The following is an 11,191-nucleotide window of genomic DNA, read 5'->3' as shown; positions in this document are numbered from 1 at the left end:
TTATCATACTTTTAATATATTTTAATATATTCATTATTTATGATTACAATAACAATATAAAGATAAAAAAGACAAATAAGAATCGATTCTTTGAAATATAAATGTATAAAAATTATTAATAGGAATTAAATACATACATAATAGAAAACTGATATATTATATATGACATATTATATTATATATCTTCTCTTAATACTGATACATTATAATATCTCAGAAAGGAAGAAAAAAGAAAAATGGAAAGAGAGGATCAATTCTTTTTTTCCTTTTTATTTTTATCTCTTTCGAAATTGTTTTAAAATATTTAAAAAATAAATTAGAGAAACACTTCTTTCTAATTTCATTTGCGATTTTTTACTTTCACATCGACAGACGAAACTTTTACTAAACTATTCTGTGGAATAAAGAAAGCATAGAATCGAGAGAGCAATGAAGAATAAAACGGTAGCATGATACACCACGATAAAGACCTGACAAGAGAAGAGAGGGCCATCGGTTAATCCGCAAGACTACCGACCGCAGAAGATGAATGTTCGATGCGCAAACCACCTGCTTTGACGGCAAGCGTTAAATCCGTAAAACCCCACTGAATATTCGGCGAATCCGTGAAATGCCCGCAGTGCTCAGTTGGGGCGATCAGACCAATTGGCAGGCCGCCAAATGAAATGTATATCTGGCATAAGCCTCTCTTCACACGAGTTTTTGACATGGTTTCTTAAATCTTTGTCATAATATGAGAATATATGAAGATTATTTATTGCAGATCAATGACGCTTATCTTTATATACCTGCACGTCATAAATATTCTAATATAATCTGTACATATACAATATTTACAATTAGTACAAAATTACAATTGGTATATTGTTGTTTTCACAGATAGCAATATTCCTTACACATAATATTTATATCTAAGAAAACCTTTGAAAAAAAATTTTTCTTATAACGCTTACCTCGCAAAGTTGGTTTTTTGAGAAATTGATTTAAATGAGCATGTTGCACTTATCTTTATCTGATTAAACAAAATAATATATGTTAATACAAATGGAAGATATAAAGGTAATGAATATTTGTGAACAAAATCGTAAAAATAATATAATTTGTATATGTAATTGTATACTTATCATTATATTTTATTTTTCTCTTTTTATTTTTTTTATTTAGTAATAATAACTTGTCTTTGATTCTTGGATTTTAAATTAACTTTAAGAAAAACGATTGAGAAAGATATTACAGTTCTTGTATTATTTTGAAAATCATACTATTCCGAGTCTTTATTATGGTTAGTAAAGAATATTAGTCACTGTAGCATACAAATTTTTAAAAAGATTTTAATAAACCATATTCTTATCAAATTGTTTTATATGTTATAAATATATTAATAAGCGAATACCTCGTATAAAATATTTGTTTACTTCATAAATTTTGATTTATTTGAAATATATTTCGAAGAAAGATCTTTCTTGTCTCGCATCAGAATTTGATTTTATAAATTTCGACAGAGATCAAATTTAGCTCTAACGTAGCAGGTCTGGAAAAAAACTTGTCAGAATTGCATAAGTCAATGACAGATGTGATCGTGCTAATCCACCATTATCGTTAGCAATGATCAGTTCGATCCTGAATACAGCCCTTTGTATTCGCAAAGCTTAGGGATAGACGTTAGAATCGGGCTCAATGCTTTTTCAGTAATCGTATGAGTCACGGAGTCGACGCGATCTCACTATGAATAAGATGAAAAGTCATCCATTAGATATTCACTCCATATTTAGATTTTTATTTTATTATAGTTTGTATATAAAGTGTGTTGTAAAAAAAATGCAGCCTTCTTATCTGTATTTGAGAAATAATCATCTAAAAATTCAAATAAATCTTTCAAATAAACCAACGTTTTTTTAATGAGATCTTGAAATTTTTTTTCGAAAGTCTTTTTGTGATAATTGTTTCAATAAACACTTTATAATGAATAAATTGATCTTATATTTATACATACAAGATTAAATTAATTACGTTAAAAAAATGTCTCACTATTGATTAACTTTTTTAACAAAATAGCTTTAAGTAATTTCTATCTTTTTTTTTGTATTGCAATTCTCCGTTTATTTCTCTAGTTATGCTAAACTTAGAGTTAAATCAGAATAGAAGAAATATGGTCTTCTATTACAGTGAGATATATTTATTTTATGCTACGCGATTCTAAACCTCTTTTGCTTGAGAAGCAGCAGAGTGAATTGTAGAATAGATCAATACGGACGATGATCCTCCGTGGCTTACCGCGTAGTGCAGGATCAAACATTGGCGTCCTTGCTCTAACCAGCGACCAGGCAGTAACAAAGGGTCCATGGCCCTAAGGGGGGTTTCTGCGTTTTGTCCTCGGAGGATTGTCAGTTTTACCCTCGTCCATATTCAGGGGCTGAACGTTTAAATTATTCATAAACAGTCAAGTGATTTGTAAAATATGACTTACTATTGTGTTCGACAATTTTCACACTTAATTCGATTCGTTCAGTTCGACAGATTTTCATATATTTATATTTTGCAGATTTGTGTAAATAATTAAATAAATTTTATATAGAAAAATTGATGAAGAAACGGGACAATGTAAAAATATATTAATAATGTTTTGAGAATATAATGGTGACAATGTAAAGTTAACATAATTTTTATTTACTTTTTTATATGTTTGTTAATTATTTTAAAAATAGAAACAATATTAAATAATTTTTTATTAAAACAATTATTATTTTTTTATTAAGTAGATTATATTTTACATTTATAAACTGATTTTTTCGAGTCTTTAAAATATTGCTTTTTCAATTTTAAATTTTTAGTTGCATGTTTTACATCCGGCTGACAAAAGATAAAATGCAATTTTTACAACAATATAAATCTTTACATAGCCATTTTTCGAACTTTATATTACAACACTAATATGATAATGCTAATACTTATGACGTTAATGATATAATTTATCATTGTTATCATATATTACCTACATTATTACATATTTTTCATTATTGTAAATATGAAATATATAAAATGGTGTATTTATTTGAAGATAACAATTGATTTAACAATATACATCATCTGAACACATACATATATATATATTTATATTGCAATTTATTATGTTATTTTGATTATATATTTTTCACACCCACACACACACACACACACACACACACACACACACACACGCACGCACGCACGCACGCACGCACATATATAATATAAATAGTTAAATAGAATTAAAATATATTCAATCTACGAACATTATAATCATCGAATAAATATCGGTCAAAATTATTAATAAATCATGAAGTGCGCAATATTCTAAAAATTTTAGCGTTTATATTTTTATTTAAAATATAAATTATCCCATATCTATACGACATAAATTATTCCAATGTTATTATAGCAGCATCACAATCCAGCAATATTGCAATAAACGTTTACAATATTGCAGCAAGCTTTTGTATGAGACGTATATATAAATTACAGTTTAGTTTCCATGATGCACTTTACTTAAATGTGCCTATTTAACATACGCGAATTCGAATTAATTAAAATTATACATATATTATATACTATTAATGTAGTATTTACTACGAGTATTTACATTTCACTTTAAACGACGCACTTTGCGTGAATATATCCCCATGCAGAGCTGACATCGTATCAGTTAAACTACCCCTAGCTAGCTGGTGATCTAATTTAATTGACACCATAATAGCGAGTCTGTATGGCCGTTAGACTCTTCGGGGCACACGGTCTTCGTGCCGAGGGATGAAAATATAAGGGCGGTTAGCTACAGCGAGACGCGTGGGGCGAAGACAATTGAATTTCATGGGGGTTTGGCCGCTTAACCAGCTAATTGGTTTGTTCATGTTACTGAAAGTGTATAACTTTTCCCGCCGTGGCGCCACGCCGTGCATGACCACTTAGTCCAGCGTGTTTGTTGATCCTCTCAAATTATGCAATAATTGTTCGAATAATTTTTGATCAATATTGAATATATTTTTAGAACTTTTTATGGCAAGATTGAAATTATTTCTGGTAACAAATTTGAGCCGTTTTAATGTTCAACAATTAATATTTAATTAAATTTTTATTAGATTTATAAGATTTGAATATTAACAATTATTATAAAATTAAGAATACCAGTAAACATAAATTGTTAAATATTACATCATCGCGTTATGTGTTTATTAATAAAAAATTATTCTCTTTGAAAGAGTTTTTGTATAAAACTCTATAATTTCCCCATAACTGACTTTGTATGAAGATTTTTTATTTGTTCTTTTTCAAATTTGATGTATTAGCGTGGTGATCTTTTGAATACTTAAAGGAAGAGTCATATTTACTAGAATGATGTAATCGGTCCACGAAGAAAATCCGCTTCTGTGCGAAATGTCGGCGAAATAAATGAATTCCGTCTTTTCCATTGGTCTTCCGCAAGCCATGAGAAGAGAAAAACCGTGGACCCTTTACAGCGCTTTCATGAAGTGAATATTTAACTTTACGTCTTGCGGGTTAAAAATGCTGACCTGCAATGCGCGCGGCAGAGGTTTAAAAAGTTGCCGAAGCACGACGGTAAAAGATAACGGCTTATAAAACTTCCGAAAGTTTCGTCGAAGTAGGTACACGCAGACTTGCTCGACGGAATTGTTTTCTCAATTAAGAAGTTCTTAACGCTGTTTGATGTGCGATTCTTATCCACAACTCGTAGACGTGAATACGAGTTAATCATCGATTTTTCAATCGATCTAAATAAGTAAATAAAATATGAATAATTATCACATATCACACATAATGATTATATTATAAATGTAGTCTGTAAAAAAATAGATTTAATTTACAAAAAAAAAAAGAGAAATCATTTACGTTCTTTAAAATAAAAAAAAAATACGCAGGCTTTATAATTTTGTAAAGTCCAACAGTACTCTCCATTCATTTTTTGCAAAATATAGATAATTATAAAATCATTCTGTTTTTCTCGAAGGGGAATTTCTTAGGAAATTAAAAGGAAATAAATAAAAGTAAAATGAAATAAATAAAATAAAAGTAAAGCAAAGTAAAATAAATTAACTTGTTTTCAATTTTTAAAAACAAAAAGTTCTAATAATGGCATTAAAAATTGAATTCAAACATTCAAATAGTTATATAATCGAACTAGGTCAAGTAATCTAGATATTAATTATTATTATATCATCTTTCTATTTGACCTTTTTCGATCCCTTTTCAGAATCCAACTCTAAAAATCATTAATAATAAAACATTCTGTAAGTAGAACCGAGTACCTTGTCGCCTCGAGGTAGGTCACAATTGAAAATCTAACTCGGTAGGAATCAAAGCTTGCCGAACGCGAAATTTGCTTGCAATCGTAATGAAGGAGATTCATGGGTGTCGACGAGATTGCCTGATGCCGTATGTCAAAGGGAATGGAATATAGCGTCGTCTCGCAGAAGCGGTGTTTGATTAGCGATTATAATATTCGCCGATCTGACGACCCTCAAACCAACGGCCCAGCGAATCGCTCGGATTGCAATATTAAAGACGGAATTAATGAAATCGCAGTCGAGGCACCCGGCACAGTCGGCCGGTTTATTAGCTTTTAATAAAGAAAATGTCGTAAGTTTCCGCCAAAGCCGAGAAGAGAGGAAACCCTTACGGCTGCAGCTTTAATTTGTTCCTTAGTCGCGCTAGTTTCCTTTGATCTTCACTGAAAATTCGCCCGGAGCAGTGGTGCGGCGCACATAAACAGGGCTTGGTTAGAAAGCCGGTTAAAAAGTCAAATAACGCATCGACGGATCGAGGTGCGTTAATCAAAGCTACGCTTCTTCTTTACCGAATACCGCGAGCAAGGATTCTCGTAGACGTTGCGAATTATTTATCAAAAGGTGCTCTCTCCATCGCACGGCGGTATATTGCTATTAATATTTTACGTAGGTATAGCTACCAATATTTTATGTGATTGCATCGGCAAAAGAAAGCACAGACAGTTGCTGAAATTTTTTAACAAAGATGAATCTGTCCGTAATAATTTAGAGAGAAAGAAAGTAAAATATCGAAAAAGTATTATTAAACCGAATTCAATGTGAATGCAAAAAGTATTCATACAGGAAAGATTTTTATAAAAAAAAGTCTTATTTAGCAAAGAAACATTGATATTTAAAAAAAAATTAACATTAATTAGTAATTTCTTAACGAGTACGTTCTATTCTATATAAAAAAAACCTTTGTAAAAATAAGCGTATTTATGATTTTCAAAGTTAAATTTCTTGACTATACAAATACTTAATTTTTGCATTCTAAATGTTCATACCGAAGTTTTTTTTGCTTAAACAAAAGAAAAAAAAATTGATGAAACGAGATACAAATTTAAATATGTAAACAAGTTTCAAGAAAAATCTGTTAAAAATTTTTTTATTTTTGGTGGTACACTCTTTTATTTAATTTATTATTATAATTTAAGCATATTATAAATTAATATTTATAAATTTAATATCAATTTAACAAGCCTAAAAAAGTACATAAAATAAATTCAGAATGTAAAGACAGACGTTAGAATAATCGGGTGATGTTTGAAAAAAGTCAACGTTGACAAAAAGAATGTCGATATCCGTCTCGTAAGAAAAGGAAGTCGAGTCTTGATGTTTCCAAGTGCAAGATGGTAAGAAAAAAAACAAGAACGCAGAAAAAGAAATGAGAAAAGCGAGCAAATCGGTGAAAGCTCTGGAAAAGCGAAAGAAAGAGAAAGGGGGAGGGAGAGGGAAGGAGAGAGAGAGAGAGAGAGAGAGAGAGTGATAAAATACAGGAACGGGCGCGATCGAATGAAGGGAATACGAGCTATGGGATGTAAAGGAAGGAGCAATGCTGTAGGTAGATAGATAGGAGAAGAATACCGATGGCAGCGTCGTAAATTCCTGCGAACAGCCCGGCGTAAAATATAGAGGTGACTACATTCTGCATATGTCATCCGTGCTCTTTCTCGCCCATCGCTCGCGCGCACGTGTTAACGCGCGCGTTCTCGTACGAAGAAAGAGGGATGAGAGACCGAAGATGGGGAGTGAAGGGGAAGAAGTACCGAGGGGTGCGGAACTTCGGAAACGAGTGAAGCGCTGGGTAACGAGGGAGGAAGATGGAAAAAGGAAGAAGCATGTGAAGGAGCGAGGAAAGCAAATCGCGAGAGGACGTTTTGCACGCGAGAGAGCACATGCTCGGTGGAAGAGCGAAGTGGAAGGAGGAGGGTACATCGCGGCTGCATCGGCGCGGGCGAAACGCATTGGGGAGGACAGGACAAGATGGGCTGCGCGAAAACGAGGACGAGATATAGGAAGGTGGGAGCAGGATAGATGGACGGATGCGTGGAAAGCGCGTACGAATTTGTTTGCCCTTTTCGGCAGGAGAGACCGCGCGCCGGCTCGTATCGATTCGACACCATCGTTCAGATATTAACGTTCCGGAGGTAAATTCCGAAATTCAGCATAGCGGAAGAGAGGAAAGAGTCTTGCCGCGAGGACTATTTGATTTTGTAGATGTGTGGAAAATTAATGCGTCAAACAGAGAAGACTCTTAGAAGGAATTGTACGATTCTAATCTTTCTACCTGACTCACTTTTAATCATTCTTGAGCACATAAGCTTCTGTGCTCAAGCTTAGTGTATTGAGTGTACTGAGTATTCCGACATGAATATATGTATGCGTGTAATTATTTATTATAACCATGTCTTAATGTCGTTGTTTAATTTTTTTAATAACAAGATTATTGGAATATAGTACAATTAAATATATATATATTTGTATTAATTTAATCTATTTGTACGGTTTACTCGTCCTTATTTCTTATTAATAATGAGTCATTATTCTTATAACTCTATTTATATAATTTTGTTTTATATATGTGTATATAATTTTGTCTTCTTTTCATATATTCTATACTCATAATGTAATTGTCATTTAAAATTTAAAATATGATTTCCAACTTAAATAAGTAAGCAGAATTTTTGATGATTCTAATTCCGATTCTAATCTAATTTACACTTAGTTAAATCTAACAGTGATTTGTTTAGTTTCATTTAAAACATTGTTTCCACAATATCGCTAACGCAACTTTTTATTTTGAATCTAAATGTGAAAGTACTCTTTTTACATTGAAAATTTATTTTCATGAAAAACTCGTTTGTATTTCCACACAATTATAAATAGACAAATATATAAAATACATATAATATTACGATATTATAACGATATACAAGATTATTCAAGTTTTAAAAATATAGGAAATTTTGAATAAATAGTTCTTGTATCAAACTATCTAAACTTTAAATAATTATTTCTATTAAATCACAACACTATTAAAACATTTGTACACAATTATTAAAAAATTTTCTCAAACAATTAAAAGTTATTCGGAACAAGAATAGAATTAATCATACATCGGAATCTCACTAAATGGAGCAATATATTTTGAGAACATATTTATTTTATCATCAAGTTTATTATCCTAGATATGATGCTTGACATCGCTGAAAGGATTAATCACGAAGACGTTTCGGAATAAGACTTTGTCGGACTTTGTCGGACGTGCCTTTTGACGTACAACTATCGTTTCTTCAATTCTAATCGTACGGTTCGTGGGCTCGACTTCGGCTTGAAAAAATGTAGAGCACGTTGACGTGAGAGCCAGGGAAGAGAGACGAGAGGATATCGAACCGACGAGGCCAGAGAGGCGGAGTTGCCATGCCGGGTTACCATGGAAACGTGACACTCTCTTTCGGGCTTTTCGAGCTTTTCGAGCTTTTCGACCCGTTCGCTCGCGCTAACCATTGCGCGCTATCCGTTTTCGTTATACAACACCCCGATATAACCATCACGATTTCCTCTTCAACAAAAAAAAGTCATCCGACCACTTACAAATGTATTGCAAACTGTCTTTTGTAATATTAAATTTATTTAATGGAAATATACAAAAGAGTATCAACTTCATTATATATACAAAAGAGTACGATTTGGAAATTATTAAATGTTAAAGGAACAAGATATCTATAATATAAAAAAAAATCTTAATAAATCTTAAATATCAAAAAATACTTTTAAATGATTTTGCAAAATTGAAAACAAAATTATCTTGATTATATTTGTATTAACATTAAAAAAATACTAGCAATTTAATAAAATTAAAAATTCCTTTTCTAATATTATCCAGTTAAATTCACAGTTCTTAAAATTCGCTTAAAGAAAAAAAAGAGGATAGAGATAAAAAGGAATATCAGAAGAAATTAATTTATTTCTTGATGCATGTATATATTAATTCCATATCAAATAAAATTTTTAATTTCTGGCATTATATAATGTGAGATCCGCTAAAGAAGATGGCAAACTATTATAAATACATATTTTATACTATTAGATTAAATCTCTTCAAAAGCGTGCTATTATTCTCTCTCTCTCTCTCTCTCTCTCTCTCTCTCTCTCTCTCTCTTTCTCTCTCCGCCTCCTCTCTCTTTCCTGGTTGCCTCGAAATTCCGCAAAATCAAATACTATATATAACCAGAATGGAAGGATTAAGGGTTAAAGGTTAAGATCTGCTGCACTGCGTGCCTGAAATTGCGCGGGGGTGGCTCTCAAGCCATCGTGGCCGTGCGAAACGCGACGAAAGCCGTCGATGTCTCTCTCCTGATGGTGCGAGATTGCGACTGCCACGTTGGTCCGAGGTCGAGGAACGAGGTAGAGAGTTTAATTTTGTTGAGTGCACCCCCGACGACTGATCCGGTTGTCTCCCGCGTGTGTGCGAACACACGTGTGTGGGAGTAGTGTGTATACGCGTGCGTGATCGGGAGCCGAATACCGTACGAGAGAATCGAAATGAACGCGTTTGTGCGACACGTGGGTGTATGCCATAACAATCCTTACACGTAAGTCTACGTGTACTTGTACGCAGTAACGAAGAGGGATTTTGCCTCTGTATTCTAAATTCTGTCTTAATTACAAATATTTTTACCGATTTGCAAAGCTGTCCTTAATTACAGTCAAATTCGAAAGCATAGGCTTTCTTGCACGGAGTTTTTGAAAAATGATTGAATAATAATAATAATGCTCATTCAACTGCATTTATCACACCATTCAGTTGTTACAATTGATATAACTAAAAAATTGTTATGTTAGTTACTTACAATAAAGAAATAGAAATATAAAGAACAAGAGAAAGAACATACTTTTATTCCTATACAATTAGTTATTATATCAGAATTGCATTTCAAAATTAATATTACAAACTTTTAATAATTCAAAATGTTTAAATTTTTTTAGTTGTGTTGTTATTGTAGCAAATAAGCGATCTTTACTTAATCGATTTTGTTTCTTAAAAATTCTAAATAAAATTAATTATTAATAACTAAATAATAACTAAATATATTTAATCATATTTAGTAGGCAGTATTAAAACATTTAATACAGTATTTCAGTAAATAATAACTGTACTCAAAAATTCCTTCATCATTAGATATTAAATAATTTTATAACAGTGTGGGAAAGAGTTGCTGTTCTTTTTAGTTCATCATCCAGTATCTAAAAAAAACAAAGCGCGACTTTTGATGCATATTGCTTGCATGCATTTCTACGTATAACGATACTGTATTTAAATACATATAGTAAACAGAGCAAATTCATACGGACGTGCTGACTGAATACAGAAAGAGTCAGACCCATATAGCGATATATATGTGAATACGTGAGACCAAATATATATAGGATAGGATCAAGTGTATGTTCTATATGTACATGTGTATATGAACGTATATACAAGCTATTCGCAAATGCTCTTTTCGATCCGAGCCGCAAACAATGTGCGCGCCATGTATTTTACATGTAACGAGCTTTGTTCTCCGATGCAAAATCTAAAAAAAAAAACTGATTAATTTTTTACTTTCGGTATAGCCGAATATATAACGATTTTATTCAGTATACGAAAGCGTTCTCTATATAGATATGATAAAAAGGGAGACAATTTGTGACAATTTGCAATTCCCTCCCTTTTTGAAGTTCACTCGTATATAAAAAATAGACGTCAATTCTGTAATCCAATTGTAATCTGGTTGATTTTTTATTATCATTATTATTATCATTATTATTATCAGTATGGTTTTTTGCATGAAAAATCCGTTTACTAAAATCGCACAAAGTTTCCATGC

Source organism: Atta colombica, unplaced genomic scaffold (genome assembly GCF_001594045.1).
Source record: "Atta colombica isolate Treedump-2 unplaced genomic scaffold, Acol1.0 scaffold140, whole genome shotgun sequence".
NCBI lineage: Eukaryota > Metazoa > Arthropoda > Insecta > Hymenoptera > Formicidae > Atta > Atta colombica.
The sequence above is the reverse complement of the archived record's forward strand: the minus strand, read 5'-3'. Positions refer to the sequence as shown.